We start from the raw sequence: 19,393 nt of genomic DNA, 5'->3' as shown, positions 1-19,393 counted from the left end.
GTATGATATAGCTGTAGGCTTTTGACCTTCTTTTTTTTTATCAAGCTGAAGAAATTTCTTTCCATTACTAATTCACTGAGGGTTTTTATCATGAATGGATGTTGGATTTTGTCAAATGCTTTTGCTGAATCTACTGATTATTGATCAAATGATTTTTCTTCTTTATCATATGATCAGAAGATTTTTTCTTTAAACTATTGATGTGGTGGATTACGTTATTTGATTTTTGAATGTTGAACTAACCTTGAATACCTGGAATAAATCTTTTGGCAATAAATCTCTCTTTTGGCATATTTTTTAAATATATTGTTGGATTTGATTTGATGTTATTTTGTTAAGGTGTATTGCATCTATGTTCATGAGAGATATTGGTCTGCAGTTTTCCTTGCTTATAAAGTCTTTATCTGATTTTGATATTAGTAAAATGCTGACCTCATAGAATGTTAGGAAATGTTTTCCTTGCTTCTGTTTTCTAGAAGAGATTGTAGAGAATTGGTATCAATTCTTAAATGCTTGGTAGAATTCATTCATGAAACCATCTTAGCCTTGTGGATTCTTTTTTCAAAAGTTATTAATTATTAATTCAATTTTGCTAGTAGATATAAGCCTACTCAGATTGTCTATTTCTCCTTGTGTAAGTTTTGGTAGTGTGTATTTTTTAAGGAATTTGTCTACTTCATCTGTGTTATCAAATCAGTGGGCATAGAGTTGTTAATAACATTCTTTTATTATTATTTTAGTGTCCAGGGAATAAGTAGTGATACTCCTTTTTCATTTCTGGTATTACCAATTTGTGTCTTTTGTTGTTGTTGATTAGCTTAGCTAGAGGTTTATCAATTAAAAGAAAAATCTTTTTAAAGAAACAGCTTTTGATTTCACTGATTTTCCCCATTGATTTTTTTGTTTAAATTTCACTGGTTTCTTCTCTAATTATCTTTACATGGGGATTTTCCACCTATCTTTCCATTACTGATTTCTACCCATTGTGGTCTGACAGCACACTTTGTATGATTTCTACTCTTTTAAATTTGTTAAGGTGTGTTTTGTGGCTCAGTATGTGGTCAAATCATAGTGAATCTTTCCTGTGATTTTGAGATGAACTTACATTTTGTTGTGGTTGGATGTATTTTTTTTATAAATGTCAATTATATCTAGTTGATTAATGATGCTGTTCAGTTCAACTATATTCTTACTGATTTTCTGCCTATGAATCAACTAATTATTGATAAATAGGTATTCAGGTGTCCAACTGTGAGTGGATTTGCCTTTCTATCTGCAGTTTGTTTTTGCTACACTTATTTTGATGTTCTGTTGTTAGGCACATACATATTAAAAATCATTATGCCTTCTTGGAGAGTTGACCCCTTTACCATTATGTAATGCCCCTATTTATCCCTGATAACTGTCCTCATTCTGAATTCTGCCTTGTCTGAAATTAATAGAGCCATTCTGGCTTTCTTGTTTTTTGTTTTTTGCGGTACGCGGGCCTCTCCCGCCGCGGAGCACAGGCTCCGGACACGCAGGCCCAGTGGCCACGGCCCACGGGCCCAGCCGCTCCACGGCACGTGGGATCCTCCCGGACTGGGGCACGAACCCGTGCTCCCTGCATCGGCAGGCGGACTCCCAACCACTGCGCCACCAGGGAAGCCCCTGGCTTTCTTTTAATTAGAGTTAACATGGCATATCTTTCTCCATTCCTTTATTTTCAATCTATTTTGTTTTTATATTTAAAGTGAATTTCTCATAGACAACCTGTAGGTGGGTTTTTTTTTTTTTATCCACTGTGGCAGTTTCTGTTTTTAAACTGGTGTATTTAGACCATTCACATTTAAAGCGATTGATGTAGTTGGATTAATATCGACCATGTTGTAACTGTTTTCTATTCATTGCACTACTCTTTGTTTCTCTCTTTTTAATCTACTATCTTTCTAACTTCTCTGATTTTAATTAATCACTTTTTTAACATCTTTATTGGAATATAATTGCATTACAATGGTGTGTTAGTTATATAGTATAACTATATAACTAACTTTATAACTATACAACTAACTATATAACAAACTTTCACTTTGGGAAATTCCAGTCAGCTATATGTATACATATATCCCCATATCCCCTCCCTCTCGCATCTCCCCCCCCCCCCCCCTATCCCACCCCTCTAGGTGGTCACAAAACACGGAGCTGATCTCCCCGTGCGATTCAGCTGCTTCCCACTAGCTATCTATTTTATATTTGGTAGTGTGTATATGTCAATGCTACTCTCTCACTTTGTCCCAGCTTCCCCTTCCCCCTCCCCGTGTCCTCAAGTCCATTCTCTACGTCTGTGTCTTTATTCCTGTCCTACCCCTAGGTTCATCAGAATCTTATTATTTTTTTTAGATGCCATATATATGTGTTAGCATACAGTATTTGTTTTTCTCTTTCTGACTTACTTCACTCTGTATGACAGACTCTAGGTCCATCCAACTCATTACAAATTACTCAATTTCGTTTCTTTTTATGGCTGAGTAATATTCCATTGCATTATGTGCCACATCTTCTTTATCCATTCATCTGTCGATGGACACTTAGGTTGCTTCCATGTCCTAGCTATTATAAATAGTGCTGCAATGAACATTGTGGTACATGACACTTTTTGAATTATGGTTTTCTCAGGGTATATGCCCAGGAGTGGGATTGCTGGGTCGTATGGTAGTTCTATTTTTATTTTTTTAAGGAACCTCCATACTGTTCTCCACAGTGGCTGTATCAATTTACATTCCCACCAACAGTGCAAGAGTGTTCCGTTTTCTCCACACCCTCTCCAGCATTTATTGTTTGTAGATTTTTTATGATGGCCATTCTGACTGGTGTGAGGTGATACCTCATTGTAGTTTTGATTTGCATTTCTCTTAGTTAATCACTTTATATGATTCTATTTTCTCTCCCATTTTATGCTTTATTTTTGATTTTTAAGTGGTTGCCTTAAAGTTATGATACACATTCACGACCAATCTGTGTTCACTCCCATGGAATGCCGTACTCTTCAATGGATGGAACAGGTACCTTATAACAAAGTAGTCTCAATTCTTCCTTCCTATCCCTTATATGATTGTGTCATTCCTGTCACTTATCCATATACTGTAATCACCTAATACGTTATTGCTACTATTACGTTGAACACACAGTTATCAGTTCAATTAAGAATAAGAAAAATAAAACATTGTATTTTACTTTCATTTATTCTAATACTTTTCCGTTTTTAAAAAATAGATCCATATTTCTTTTTTAAATTAATTAATTTATTTATTTATTTATTTATTTTTGGCTGCACTGGGTCTTCGTTGCTATACGTGGGCTCTCTCCAGCTGCGGCGAGTGGGGGCCACTCCTCTCAGCGGCACAGGGGCTTCTCACTGTGGTGGCCTCTCTCGTTGCGGAGCATGGGCTCTAGGCGTGGGCCTCAGCAATTGTGGCACGCAGGCCCAGCAGCCGTGGCTCGCGGGCTCCAGAGCACAGGCTCAGCAACTGTGGCGCACAGGCCTAGCTGCGCCGCGACATGTTGGGTCCTCCCAGACCAGGGTGCGAACCCGTGTCCCCTGCAACGGCAGGCAGACTCTCAACCACTGCATCACCAGGGAAGTCCTAGATCCATATTTCTGACATCATTTTCCTTTTCTCTGAAGAACTGTTTTAACATTTCTTGCAAAGCAGGTCTACTGGCAACAAATGACCTCAGTTTTTGTTTGTTTGAGAAATTATTTATTTCTCATTCTCTTCTGAATTCTAGACTCGTGGTTTTTTTTCAACTCTTTAAATATTTATCATTAGATATGAAATGCCTAGATGTAAGTTTTTTTGGTATTTATCCTGCTTGATGTTCTCTGAGCTTTTGGACCTGTGGTATGGGGTCTGCCATTAAAGAATTTGGAAAAACCTCCATTGTTAGTATTCAAATAATTCTACAGCTCTTTTCTCTCTTTCTTCTACTTCCAGTATTCCCGTTGTGCATATTTTATACCTTTTGTAATTGTCCCACAATTCTTGAACATTCTATTCCTTTGTTTTCAATTTATATTTTTTCTCTTTGCATTTCACTTTGGGAAATTCTGTTGACATATCTTTAAGCTGATTCTTTCCTTGTCTATGTCCAGTTTACATATGAGCCCATCAAAAGTAGTCTTCATTTTGTTAGTTTTTTTTAATTTCTAGCATTTTCTTTATATTCTTTCTTAGATCTTCCATCTCTCTTCTTATTTACTCACCTATTCTTGCATGTTGTCTACTTTTCTGTTGAGGCCCTGAATATCTTAATCATAGTTATTTTAAATCCCTTATCTGATAATTCCAAAATCTGTGTTATATTTAATTCTGGTTCTGATGCTTGCTTTATTTCTCCAGATTGTGTTTTTTCTTGCCTTTTATATTATCTCTCAGTTTTTTATTGAAAGCTGGACATGATGTATTGGGTAATAGAAACTGAGGTAATTTGACATTTAGTGAGAGGTTTATGCAAATCTGCCTAGGTTATAAGCTGTGTTTAATGTTTGTTATAGCTGTAGATAGTAGAGGCTTTACTTTCCTCTAGCATCCTTATTGGGTTATTTTTCCCCTTCTCTGTTGTCTTTGAGTTTCCCTAAGATCTCTTTCTTAAATAGTCCATGTCTTGCAGCTCTCTCAGTTGTAAGCCACTATTATTACACTAATAACAAACCCTGTTGATGTGGTGGTAAGGTGTTGGAGAATAAAAGCATCCTATAATCTTATAATTAAGTCTATTTTTTAGTGAGCATGAGTCCCTGGGCAGTAAACCTCAATAGCATTTCTAAGCTTTTTACTTTTCCTCCCTTTACCTTAAACAAGAAATTTCAAGGGGGCTGGAGTTCACTAGCTGCCCTTCCTCCAGGTCAGAAAAGGCTCTGGTAGTCTCCTCTGAGGACTGGCCTTTGTTATGGAAAACACTCTGGGCATATTTTAAATGGCTAATTTTCCCCATCCCCTACCAGAAACAGGACAAAATGTTTTGGTCATTTGGACATTTCATGCTAAGAACAGTTTAAATGAATCCAAAAGCTTTTTGATATATTGTTTTTATTATCATCCAATTAAAAAGTATTTTTTAATTCATTGTAATTTCTTTGTTGATCATGCATTATTAAGAACTATGCTGCTTATTTTTCAAAGATTTGGGGATTTCAACTGTCAATGCCACCCAGCCAAAGACTCTCAGGTAAATATCTGTGATTGAACAAGTTGAGCTTATTATTCACTACAGCAAGGCAGAACTTACACCATGGGGAACCATGGGGCATCTTAGTAAGAAGGTGTTAAAAAGGACCAATTATAGGATTAGTGTTTGGTTGAGTAATTTTGGAGAAGGCTTAAGGAAGTGAGGGTTTATCCTAGATTAAGTACTATAGAAAAGGGAACAATTTTATTTGGTTATTTCAATAAATCTCATCTATATGCAGACCAGTCTGGAGAGGGGCTGCAGCTGTACTTGACAAAGTAGCAGTAATCTCTCATGTTAGCTGGAAGTGGGGGATGTTGGTGTCCTGTTGGTTGTACACTGACCTCGTTTTTAATCTGTATTTAGACAAAATTATGAAGTAGATTGCCTTGTTTCACTCCATCACAGTCTCATAGTGATCTTGTATGATGTTGGTATTCTGTGAGATTGTTTTTCTCCAATCAGAGAACCACATGGCCTAGCTGGGAGCACCAGGAGCTCTAACACTGAGACCTGCTGTGTCAGACCAGTGCCTGGATATCAAGGTCTGCTTTTGATTTTTTTCATAAGTTATCTTTAAGTTATGGGTTTCTAGTTTATCTCCACTGTGGTCAGGGAACACAACGTGCTCTGTATGATCTCAGCCCTTTATATTTGCTGAGATGCTTTATGACTTAGCATATGGTCTATTTTGGCAAACATTTCATGTACACTTGAATAAAATGTTTATTCTGTACTTGTTGGGTGCAGTGATCTATACATGTCATTGAGATCAAGTTTGTTAATAGTTTTGTTCATATTTTCTATAGTGTTCTAATTATATTTTACCTTCTTATTCTAATAATTAAATAAAAGAGTGTGTTAAAACTCCCATATGATTGTGGAAATGTATGTTTCTCCTTTCGGTTCTGTCAATTATTGTTATATATGTTTTGAAACTATGTTTTTAGGTATATATACATAAGAGAATGTTATATCTTCCTATTGAACTTACTATTGTGAAATATATCTCTTTATTTCTGGTAATATTTTTGTTTCAAACAATGTTTGTCTAATATTAATACAGCCACTCCATCTGCCTTTTGGCTAGTTCTTGCAAGGTATATTTCTTCCATCATTATACTTTCAAGCTATGTGTGCTATATTTCAGTTGTGGCTTCCATAACTTCATATAGTTGTATTTTGTTTTTATCCTGCTGACAATCTTTGTTTATTAATTGGAATTTTATTCTACCATATTTAATGTAGTGACAGTTATATTTGGGTTTAAGCCTTCCATGTTGTTAGTTGTTTTCTGTTTTTCTAATATCTTCTTTGCTTATTAATACTTTCTTACTTTTTCAACTAAACAGGGATTTTTTATTATTCCACTTTTTCTCTACTCTGTCACCATCTAATTTATATATTCTTTTAGTATTCCCTTAGAAATTACTCTGGGGGTTACAATATTCATCCTTCATTTAATATAGTGTGCTGTAAATAACTACATTTGCTACTTCCTAAACAATAGAAAAACTTTATAACATTTTAACTCCATACCTTTTGCCTTTTAAGCTATTATTTTTGTTATCTAGTTCAAATTAACAAGTCTTTTTCTTCTTATTAGTGTCTTGAAACAGTCCATGCAGATAAATATTTACCTACTTATTTTCCCATTTCTGGTGCTCTTCATTCCTTCCTGCAATGCCATGCTTTCATCTGAGATAATGATTCTTCCCAAAGAACTCCACTTAATATTAATTTATTTAACAGTTTTTGAAGTGCAGGTCTATTGTCAACAAATTCTCAGTAAAAATGTCTTTATTTTGCCTTCGTTGGAAAGACTCTTTGGGCTTTGAGTAAAATTTTAGATTGACATTCCCCACTCTCCCTCCCACTCCACCCCATCCCAGAATTTGAAAGATATTGTTGCATTGTATTCTAGCTTCCATTATCTTTGTTGGAAAATTAGCCTTCAGTTTTATTGCTACTTCTCTAAGGTAATATGTGTTTTTTTTCTCTCTCTGTCTATTCTGTTTAGCAGTTTGACTATGACATGCTTGTTTGGTTTTATTCACATTTACTTGTTTTCATAGGGGTTCTTAAATACATAGTTCAATGCCTTTGTTTAGTTTTTGGGTTTGTTTTTTTTTTTTTTTTTTTTTGGCTACTCTATGCAGCATGTGGGATCTTAGTTCCCGGACCAGGATCGAACCTGCGCCCCCTGCAGTGGAAGCGTGGAGTCTTAACCACTGGACCTCCAGGGAAGTCCCTTTGTTTAGTTTTTAAAATTGAATATTCTAAACCAGTATCTCTTTCAATATTTGCTTATTTCTCATTCTCTTTCACCTCTCCTTCTGAACTCAGATCTCTTTTTCCACAGCCTAGGAAGACTGCTGCTTTCTGCTTGGGTCCTAATCCTTCATGCTATTTGGAGTAGAAAATATTTTTTTAAATTTACCTCAAAAAGGAACTTATTCCTTCCCTTTACCACCCCAAAAACTTCCTGTGGTCCCACAAAGAGTAATTCTTGGCTCCCTTGGAATTACTGAGGAAAAATGATCTATCCTTCTTTCCATCTCTCTCTGGCTCTTCTTATAGGTGTGGTCATTTTTATCAAACTGGTGATGTAATGATAAATTGACATTTGCTTTTCCATTTGATACAGTTAAGGTGCTAAACATTGTGATAATTTAATAACAATAGACCAGATCATAGAACTTCCTAGGTGAAAGGAGTTTTTAAAAAAATTATCCAGTTAACTTAGGAAGTGAGGAGAGTAATGCCCAGAGAGGCTCTGTCATTTATCTATGGTCATGCAGAGATAAAGTATTTGTACTAGATAAAATAGTTCCTTGCATTTTTTTTTTTTTTTTTGTGGTACGCGGGCTTCACACTGTTGTGGTCTCTCCCGTTGCGGAGCACAGGCTCCGGACGCGCAGGCCCAGCGGCCATGGCTCACGGGCCCAGCCGCTCCGCGGCACGTGGGATCCTCCCAGACCGGGGCGCGAACCCGGTTCCCCTGCATCGGCAGGCGGACGCGCAACCACCGCGCCACCAGGGAAGCCCCGTTCCTTGCATTTTATACTTTCTCTTTTTTAACTAATGGCCGTTGTCTGTGTCTTTGTTCTATTCATACAAATCAGAGAAAACAGACGAAACCTTTTGTGAACAACCTTGCCTGTCAGTGTATCCAAAACTACCATTAACACTAATGAAAGTCATCCATGTGATCCTGGTGTCATCAAGCAGAGAATCACTTCTTTAGCTTTCTCAAGACTTCTGAGGGAGTTTTCCCTCTTAGAATATTTAATTTTTTCTCTTTCTGGTGGAAAGTGATTTTTTTCCCCTGACATTTCAGTGATCACGAGGCAGCTGGTCTCACCTAAAAACAACAATAAAAAGCAAGTGTCAATGTGACTGGGGGAAAATGCTAGTCTATGTCTGAGAGGGCTGTAGGTTGTCATCATTTTTTAAAAGCTAGCAAAAGCTAAAGCGACGGATGTCAGTGATTTTTTTCCAGTGATTGTCATCAAAAGATGGCGCTGTACATATTTTAATGTGTCTACCTCCTAACTCAAACAGTTGCTTTGGAAAAAGGATGAAGTTCTGACAATACTTAGATGAGCTGAAAATACTTATGTGATCCTCTTGTTATAATAAAATCCACCAGTGTTGAAAAAATAGAAATAATCGATGCATGGCTTTTAAAAATTCAGTCTCACACATTTAGGAAGAGATTCTACTTCATTCCTTAGGCAACAGCCGTGTGGGTTCTGAGAAATAAGGAGAGAATAAGAAATATTATCCAGTTTTAGTAGATAGAATTGCTCGTTACAAATAGTACAGGATAACAGGGGGAAAAGGCATTGATTAGAGAAAAACATTCTTTGGACTGGTCAAAATAGCTGAATGAGAATTGAAAAATCAGTTAATCGACTACATAATTTAGATAGCTCATGACTAACAAACGACCTAATATTCTATAAAGCATGACAAATGTTAGGAAATTCACTAAAATCGCTGAAGCCAAATTACATATTTTAGTAGAAATGTTTCAACCACAGAGTCTAGTGTAATACCTCAACTTTGATCCACAAAGTTGGATCAGATATGTTCAGAATAAACATCAAGTTAGCTTTAGGCTAGAGACCTCTTTGGCTCTCCTAGAAACAACGGTGGGCAGTGGGGTACCTAGATAATAACCTGTGCCCTGAAACATACCAGGTGCTAACACTGTGCCTCCAAATGACAAAGCCAGGCACCTTTTTGGCCCATTGGAATATTCCCTAATTTCTTCTCAAATGCTCCTTGAAAGGCAGGTCACCTATCTGTTTTCTTTCTGTGCAGCTTTTTTGGTACTTGGCATTTCTCAGGATCCCAAAAGACATTGATGTAAGACCTAGGAAAGCATGTCTACTATGGGTTCCCAATTTCCTTCTTAGAAATGTCATAGGGCTTCCCTGGTGGCGCAGTGGTTGCGCGTCCGCCTGCCGATGCAGGGGAACTGGGTTCGCGCCCCGGTCTGGGAGGATCCCACATGCCGCGGAGCGGCTGGGCCCGTGAGCCATGGCCGCTGGGCCTGCGCGTCCGGAGCCTGTGCTCCGCAACGGGAGAGACCACAACAGTGTGAAGCCCGCGTACCACAAAAAAAAAAAAAAAAAAAAGAAATGTCATAATTCAGTACCCAACATCCTTGTCATCATTGTTCTATGCTTTCCAGGCTCCTAATTTTCCACAGATCAGAACCAACATTTTTCACCTCCTTTTCCTTTTTAACACAGTCACCCAGTAGATATGAAGTCTTTGAATTTGCAAGAAACTATTTTGGACACTGTATATTCTGACTGAAGTGATTAAGACCTACAAACTTCTTCTTCTTGTGGACTATACATTCCACATGAAAAGACAATAAACAAAAATAAATAAACAAATAGTTTTATGTACGAAGTAATACAAAAATTAAATAGGATAATTTGATACCAAGAAAAAACAGTTTTATAGAATGGTTTCAGGGTGCCTGTTAGAGGACCTAAGATTTCAGCTGCTGAGAAAGAGTCATCCAAGCAAAGATCAGGAGCTACAGCATTTGGGAAGCTGACCAGCTAGTGCAAAGGCTCCCAGGCAGGAATGAAATTGACAAATTGGAGGAACAAAAAGAAGAATGAGTCTGGATAAGACAAAGAAATAGAGAGAGTGGATAATTCGAGGTAGAAAAGTCAGTAGGAACGAAATTTTGTAGGTCCTTGTAGACCACAGCACAGAGGTTGTATTTTATCCGAAGGGCAATGCAAAGATGTTAGATAATTTTAGACAGAAAAGTAACACTATCTGATTAATATTTTTAGACAATCCCCTTGGCTTCTATGTGGCGAATAAAATTCAGATGTAGTCTTGGGGAAATCATAAGGTCTTTCAGATGCCAGTTACATGCATCCTAGCTGATGCCAGGCAACAGATGAGGGTGACATGACCAAAGCTAGTAATATTAAGATGGAGAATTACAGATAGATTCATGATAGAATTTGGAGGCATAGTCCACAGGACTTGCTGATAGAAAGAAGGCAATCCTGAGGAAAAGAGAGAAATCAAGATTATTTATTTCCTGAAATGGAAATTCTGAAGGAGAAACATGTTTTCTTTTCATGGTTTGGATTACCCACATTTGTATTAAGATTTCAATTCTGGTGCTTGTCTCCTACTTTGCTAGTATGCAGCTAACTCCAATTCCCCTTGATCGACTCCCAGAATTCTTTATAGTGGAGACCTCCTGGCAGTGTACCCTAGACTGTCCAGAGACAGGTTCTCTCCAAGAGGCTTAATAAAATTTAACCTTTAGAGCCTCTCACAGACATTGGCTCCTACTAAGGTCCAAAATAGAGTCCTGGCAACGTGTTCATATGTTTCTGTAACATTTGAAGTTCTACCATATTGGTTAAAATTGTTTCCTAACTTCCTTAAGCTTTCCTTAAGTGGGTGGCCTTAGAGAGCCCTTGGATCCAGCTATTGTAAATTGAGTTGGGGCTATATTTAATATAAGTTTAATGGGATATTGTGGCTTGTAGTAACTTCCATGAAGAATTCTGTTGGAGAGATATCTACTATGAATATTGCTGCTCACTGTACCACACCACGCAAGTGTAGGGTTGGTGGGTGCATTTCAACATGAGAGAGTTTTACTGGCATTGGAGGCTATGGAAGGAGGAGAATCAAGGTATAAAGTACATGGAAACAGAAGTTAATCTGTGAAAAATGCTCCCAATTTTTACACAGGTTGAATTGATTCCTATTAATGCTTAGACAAAATAGAAGTTTCCTCCTAGCAGGAATATATTTGATAATGCAGCATACACAATCTAAATGCACCACACAATTGCTTTTTCTTTTTTTGACACGAATTAAGCACAATAGAATTTATCAGAATCTCTTTATAAGGCACAAATATGCAGCTAATAATACAAACATGAAGGACATCTCTGTTATATCACATGTTTTATGCATCCCCAAATTATCTACAATCAAACCAAAATTTGATCAGCTCATTAGAGGACTGAGTTATATTTATCTTCTGTCTATAGAAAATATTTCAAAACCATTGTCCTATAATAATTGTTATAATATCTTTTTTCATCTAAATAAATATTCATTATTGAACATACTTTTGTTTCTGTAACCCTGTAATAAAAAATAGGGCCCTTCAAATTATTAAACTTTAGGTTTCACAAAATCTTCAAACCCATGTTTCTGTTTGAAGTCAGAGATAATATTGATGAAATTCAAGAACATTATCTCTTTTTCAGAGCCACACATGTTTGGATCTATTAAATAAACCTGTCTGATGCCATAAAAAGGCAATTGCCAGGTAGACCAAGAGACAGATCTTTCACTTTCCATCTTCTTAACATTGACTCGTGTATACAACCCCTTGAAGCTTGTGGTCTACTTTTCGCTTAAGGATTTTCCTTAGCTCTTATATGAATCTCACATGTTCAGATAAGTTACCTTTGTGGTGACCCAGAAAATTAAAATGGCTATATCAACAATATTTTAAATTTCCTTACTATTTGGAGTGGAGTGTATTTAATATGCATCTTGGGTTTTGTTTTAGTAGGATTGGGTTTTGTTCTTTGTTTTCCGGGTTTTTTTGTTGTTGTTAAGAATATTTGAAAACAGTCTTGGTTTTAAGTTAGCCAAAGCTTTATTTCCTACTTAGAATCTAATAAGTGTACAAACATCTTTGTCTTTCAAATTCTACCCCTAAAGGTGTGAGGAAAGTCTGTGGAAAAAATGGCTACAAAATGGTTTCATATTTTTACTCCAGATGGGCTGGTAAAGCATAGCCTGTTCTCAGAGAAGATCTTAAAGTCAATACTGAAATAGAAAAACAACCGGATGCTATTCTGCCTTATGTTCTATCAAGCAAATTGACAGATTATGATTGTCAAAGCCTTATTACTGGCAGTGCCGAAAAGAACCTAATTTAAATTTCAGATCCCTTGATGCAGTTCAGGAAAAGTTCTATAGATATTATAACAATTGGACTCAAAGAATATTAAGCTTAAAATACCTGGGTGTTCTGTTTATTTCACAAGTGCTACTGGGTATCTAAAAAAAATATTATCTTCATAATTTACTGTGTTGTTTTAAAAGATTTTAATCAATAAGAACAATAAGAATGATTATGAATAGAGAATACTGTCAGGCACCCTGCACACTTAAATACTGAAGAAGTAAAAGTCTCCCAGTACACTTCTCCCAGAGAAGTAAATTTCTTAAAGGATATGAATTTTGTGCTAGGTCTCATGAAACATGATGGGCAAAAGTTGCTCAAAGAACATAAATTCAAAGATTAAATACAAATTAAATTTGTATTTAGTACAAATAAACAAATTTCATCAATTTAAAAGGATTTAATTTATCATCTGGAAAATGTTTTTGAGAAAAAAAATGCCAAAAAAAAATGCAGCGAAATATTCAAGGATAAGTCAATTTGGCCTTCCCATACTTTAATCCATGTTCAAGTCATATCTCCCCAGTGGTGTGCTGGTAAATATTTAACAACTAACTCTCTGGGGGAAAAAGTCCTGACTTACACTGTTGCAGATTCCCTTGGCATAAATAAAACCACATCACTGATGTGAAGCTACAACTGATGTCACTGAATGCAGAGTTGGGGAGAGACATGCAGCTGCACATTAATATATAGTATTTCTACCATACAAATGCAATAAACTTACATAACCTTAAGAACATAGGTAAGAGTCAAAGTAAAATAATTAGGGAGTGATGAATTCTGACTGTTCATTATCCTGCTTTTTACATGATTTATTTAATTGTAAGGCTATATAATTCTATTTTTAATGATGATGAGTTTAACCATCAGCTTACAAAATTTAACAATAATTTACCAATTATCTTGTAGGCCTGTACAAACCAATCTCAACACAACACTACTTTAGGCCACATAACATATTAAGCTTTATCCAAGTGCAGTGTGGAAAGGAGGCTTTAAGAAGAGGAGAAAATGTATTATATTTTCACGTTTAAAAGCTCATCCATGCAGCTGTGTGGAGAATAGGTTGGAAGGAGATGAGAGAGGAAACGCAGAGCCAGTGAGGAGATTACTGGTGTCTGCTCTCTGGAGGCACTCTGATCTCTGATGTAATATGGGCTTCAAAGGATATAAAGCCATTTTCTTCTGACTTCAGTAAAAGCATATTTAGACATTTACAAGAAAACCATAAGGGAAACACAAACTAAAAAGAAAATGTAGAATAATGGAAACTCGCTGTACTTCCAAGCATAGATTGTCTCCTACCTCAGAACTAGCCACAGACGGTTCAGCTACTTAGGTTGGGTTCCAGAAAACACAGCCCTAATCCTTAAAAAAATCCAAAAAACCAGACTTAATTCTTTCTTATTTGGTTTGCCAGATGCATATTTACTTCCTGCTTCTGTAGTTATTGTCCTGAAGTAACATCTTTGCTTGTACCCGTCAGCTGCTAAATGGTTTCCCAGAGCTTTTACCTCCTTGCATAGGTCCTCCCGAGCAATCAGCGTTTCTTCTCCTTCATAGAGGAGGCCAATTCTTTCACGTCAGAGCACTTTTATGGTGCTTTGCAATTGACACAGCACTTCCACCCACTTACTTATCTCATACGAACACTTTATGGTGGGGCAGTAGGTACTACATTCAATAGGGATACCTCCTAAGATTTGTGGGAATTTCATAGTTGAGAATCTCAAATAGCATCACATTTCAGCCATAAAATGCAAAGAAGCAGTAAAAATTTTTAAGCAATTATATAAGTACAGAGTAAGTGCCACATACAAAGTTATTACAATATACTCTATTATTAATATTTAACTGATATTGGAGGTTTTCAAACTGGTGTGTGGAGACTTCCCAAGGAATGTGTGGGTACTTGATAGTTTTAGGAAAACAATTTCCAGACCATAAACTTCCATAGACACCGTTTCCTAAAATTAATTTCTCTGACAACTGATATCTCAAACAAGTCTTCTCTCCAATTTTGTCTTTTATAATCACTCATTTTTCACTTTATGAAAGAAAAGCATGCCTCTCACTTACTCCTAATGTTATCATGATACATTGTCATAGAATAGAAAAATCTGAGTGTCTAATATTAGGACAATTTGAAATATCATTGTAGGTATTGGGAAAGTGAATGATCTAAGTTAATAGGCAATAATTCTTTTCAAATCCAGTACTTGTGTCTTTCAACAAAATTTGAGCTGTTGGCTGATATGTTATTAAAATAATTTTTAATGATAAATCATTAGGCACATAACTTGGAAAGTGTTCTAAGACTTGTGTGTCAATATGTGTAATAAAACTCTCGCCATTTCCTTCAATATTTTTATGTGGACAACATTTTTTACCACTTCCATCTATAAAAACAAAAATAGGAGTAGAGTTAATGCTGAATCTTGGCTCAGTCTAGTAGAAAGTCATATTCATCCACAGATGTAAGCTTTGTATATCGTAAGATACAGATTCCCAATAATTTTTTTCTTTTATGCTAATAACATTCAAACTATATTATATAGCTATGTTGTTTCTATCTATTGCATATTACTATAAGTTATAATGATAATTAAACTCAAAATATTTTTTTAAACAGAACTTTATAGTCCCAGGAAGTTTACAAAAAATTAAGTGCAAACATTTTTATTGTAAAGAAATGTGATAGAGTGATCAGTAATTGACTTTCAAACATAAAATGTAATTAAGATAAAATTCTGAGGGTACATGAAATGAAAATATGGGTTTAAGGAGGTAAAATTGATGCAACATCCCTTAAAAAGATCTTGTTCATGTATTTTTGTAATGACTAATGCTGGTTATCAAGTCATTATGATATAAGGATTCTTTGGAACCGATTTAAGAATGACATAATAATTTTATTTAAAATTGCCAATATTTATAGCTGGCTAAAAATTACAACATTTTTCAAGTATTTAAACTTATGACATAAAATTTTACATGTCAATTTAAAATGTGTGAGGGGCACGTAATTTTTCAACATCCTTTTAGGGAATACATAGGAAAAAATTGCTGAAGATTTCTGCTTTTCATTGAAAGACATCATTAGATTGAACATCTTCATGTATTTTTTCATTTCTATCCACCAGCATCAGCAACTGGTTATATTTTTTTCCTCCCAGAAAGCCACATACTTCTTTTTTAATTGCTTCAAGAGACTTACTTTGTACCCAGGGTCAAGCAGAAAACAACGAACCATGTGGCTAGTTGCCTGCTGAGCAGTTAATGAGGCTCAAGCCCCAGCTAACTGGCTCATTTCTGCACAACAGCCCCTTAGTACACAAGCCTCAATTTCTCAATTTCATGCCTCGGTAAGATTACAAATCACCACATGTCATGGTCCATCATGGTCACTCGCACAGGCTTGATTCCATGAACATTAAATTTGTAAATACTATGGAGCTACTGAAATTCCCCATTTACAGATGAAGAAACTGATATTCTGACGGGCTAAGTGATTGCCCAGATTTACACAACTGGTAAAAGGCGATCCATGCCTCAAATCTATAACTCTGAATTTATAGTTAGTACACGCATAGCCAAGCACACATACGTATACATATGTGTATATGTATATACACATATTATGTATATCTAGCACTGTGTTTGAGTATGTGTATAATATAAGCCCAAGATCATATTACCCCAGTGGAAGCACTGCATCTCAACATGACCTTGCCTCAGAGACTCTATTGCGTGAAGCACCGAGAAGGAGCCCTTTGAGATGGGCTCTTTTGTGCCGCAGGAAGAGATAGAGAAGTGAGGAACTGGAGGACAACAGGCCTCTGCCGACCACAAGCTTTGATTTTCAAATCTCATAGTTAGGAAAAGTGGGTGTGTAGACGGAGGCTGAGGAGGTGTTTTTTCACATAGGACTTTGTATGACATCAGGACACAGAAAAAATGAGGAGGCCTTCCAGAAGCCCAGATTTGAACCAGGGGGGAAGAGGGTCATTTTTCTCATCTCTGCACAGAACACAAACTGGTCTGTGTTTGTGGAGAGGCTGGAGGGCTGGTGGCTCTGGGGATATCAGGAAAGGGCACCTTGACCAGGATAGTTGTCGTTCTCATGGTGCACAGGAGCAGCAATGGCAAGGTTATCCTCAGAGAGGTCCATAAGTCCTAGGAGACCAGTAATGAGCTAAGAGCGAAAAAAGAATACAGTATAAAAATGGTAGTGTATAAATAAGCACACCAGCTGGTGGGCTGGTTCAAGACAACATGTAAGACTCCAGAATGCTTTGGAATGCTTCCAGACAATTTTCAGGGCCCTAGTGTTTTTACCCAAATAGGTAGAGTTAATGACCAAGGAAAACTGTATTATTAATCTTGTTGTGATCTTATTTATATCCATACTCTAGCAAGGCCTAGATATTTGCAGATTGCATATGCATGCACACACATGCACACAAATCCTCATAAACTTATACATTCCAACAAATGTATATATATATATATAAATAAAGTATTTTGATAAACCATAAATTCTTCTAACCTTCCTCCCTTTTTTACCTTATCTTTATCAGCCAGATGTTCATTCATTAAACAAATATTTATTGAGTAATTATGGTACTAGGAATAAAATTATGAGCAATACACAAAGTCCGTGCTAATATCAAACTAATATTCTAGTAGAGGAGATGGATAATAAACAAGTAAAAAAATAATGGTATGATTTCCAATAGTGATCATATTATGAGGTTGGAGTTCCTTTACATGGACATAAGAAAGATCTCTATGGGAAGCTATCTGAACAGAGACCTGAAACCCTTATTTGAAGATCTAGTGCAATGGTTTGCAACTTTGTCTGTAGATTAGCATTACCTGGGAGACATTTTCTTCATGTGTAAAATACTTTTATTCTTTTATTTTTTTTAATTTTTAAATTTAATTTTATTTTTATACAGCAGGTCCTTATTAGTCATCAATTTTATACACATCAGTGTATACATGTCAATCCCAATCGTCCAATTCATCACACCACCATCCCCACCCCCCACTGCTTTCCCCCCTTGGTGTCCATAGGTTTGTTCCCTACATCTGTGTCTCACTTTCTGCCCTGCAAGCCAGTTCATCTGTACCATTTTTTTAGGTTCCACATATATGCACTAACATATGATATTTGTTTTTCTCTTTCTGACTTACTTCACTCTGTATGACAGTCTCTAGATCCATCCACGTCTCTATAAATGACCCAATTTCGTTTCTTTTTATGGCTGAGTAATAGTCCATTGTATATATGTACCACATCTTCTTTATCCATTTGTCTGTCAATGGACATGTAGGTTGCTTCCATGACCTGGCTATTGTAAATAGTACTACAATGAACATTGGGGTGCATATGTCTTTTTGAATTATGGTTTTCTCTGGGTATATGCCCAGTAGTGGGATTGCTGGATCATACAGTAATTCTAATTTTAGTTTTTTAAGGAACCTCCATACTGTTCTCCAGGAGAAATGTCTATTTAGGTCTTCTGCCCATTTTAGGATTGGGTTGTTTGTATTATTAATGTTGAGCTGCATGAGCTGTTTCTATATATTGGAGATTAATCTTGTGTCCATTGATTCATTTGCAAATATTTTCTCCCATTCTGAGGATTGTCTTTTCATCCTGTTTATGGTTTCCTTTGCTGTGCAGAAGCTTTGAAGTCTCATTAGGTCCCATTTGTTTATTTTTGTTTTTATTTCCATTACTCTAGGAGGTGGATCAAAAATGATCTTGCTGTGATTTATGTCAAAGACTGTTCTGCCTATGTTTTCCTCTAACAGTTTTATAGTGTCCAGTCTTACATTTAGGTCTCTAATCCATTTTGAGTTTATTTTTGTGTATGGTGTTAGGGAGTGCTCTAATTTCATTCCTTTACATGTAGCTGTCCAGTTTTCCCAGCACCACTTATTGAAGAGACTGTCTTTTCTCCATTGCATATCCTTGCCTCGTTTGTCACAGATTAGTTGACCATAGGTGTGTGGGTTTATCCCTGGGCTTTCTATCTTGTTCCATTGATCTATGTTTCTGTTTTTATGCCAGTACCATATTGTCTTGATTACTGTAGCTTTGTAGTATAGTCTGAAGTCAGGGAGTATGATTCCTCCAGCTCCGTTTTTTGCCCTCAAGACTGCTTTGGCTATTTGGGGTCTTTTGTGTATCCAAACGAATTTTAAGATTTTTTGTTCTAGTTCTGTAAAAAATGCCATTGGTAATTTGATAGGGATTGCATTGAATCTGTAGATTGCTTTGGGTAGTATAGTCAATTTCACAACATTGATTATTCCAATCCAAGAACATGGTATATCTCTCCATCTGTTTGTATCATCTTTAATTTCTTTCATCAGTGTCTTATAGTTTTCTGCATACAGGTTTTTTGTCTCCCTAGGTAGGTTTATTCCTAGGTATTTTATTCTGTTTGTTGCAATGGTCAATGGGAGTGTTTCCTTAATCTCTCTTTCAGATTTTTCACCATTAGTGTATAGGAATCCAAGAGATTTCTGTGCATTAATTTTGTATCCTGCAACTTTGCCAAATTCATTGGTTAGCTCTAGTGGTTTTCTGATGACATCTTTAAGATTCTCTATGTATAGTATCATGTCATCTGCAAACAGTGACAGTTTTACTTCTTCTTTTTTTTTTTTTTTTTTTTT

This window comes from Physeter macrocephalus, chromosome 1 (assembly GCF_002837175.3).
Source record: "Physeter macrocephalus isolate SW-GA chromosome 1, ASM283717v5, whole genome shotgun sequence".
In the NCBI taxonomy this organism is placed as follows: Eukaryota; Metazoa; Chordata; class Mammalia; order Artiodactyla; family Physeteridae; genus Physeter; species Physeter macrocephalus.
Note: the sequence above shows the minus strand (reverse complement) of the source record.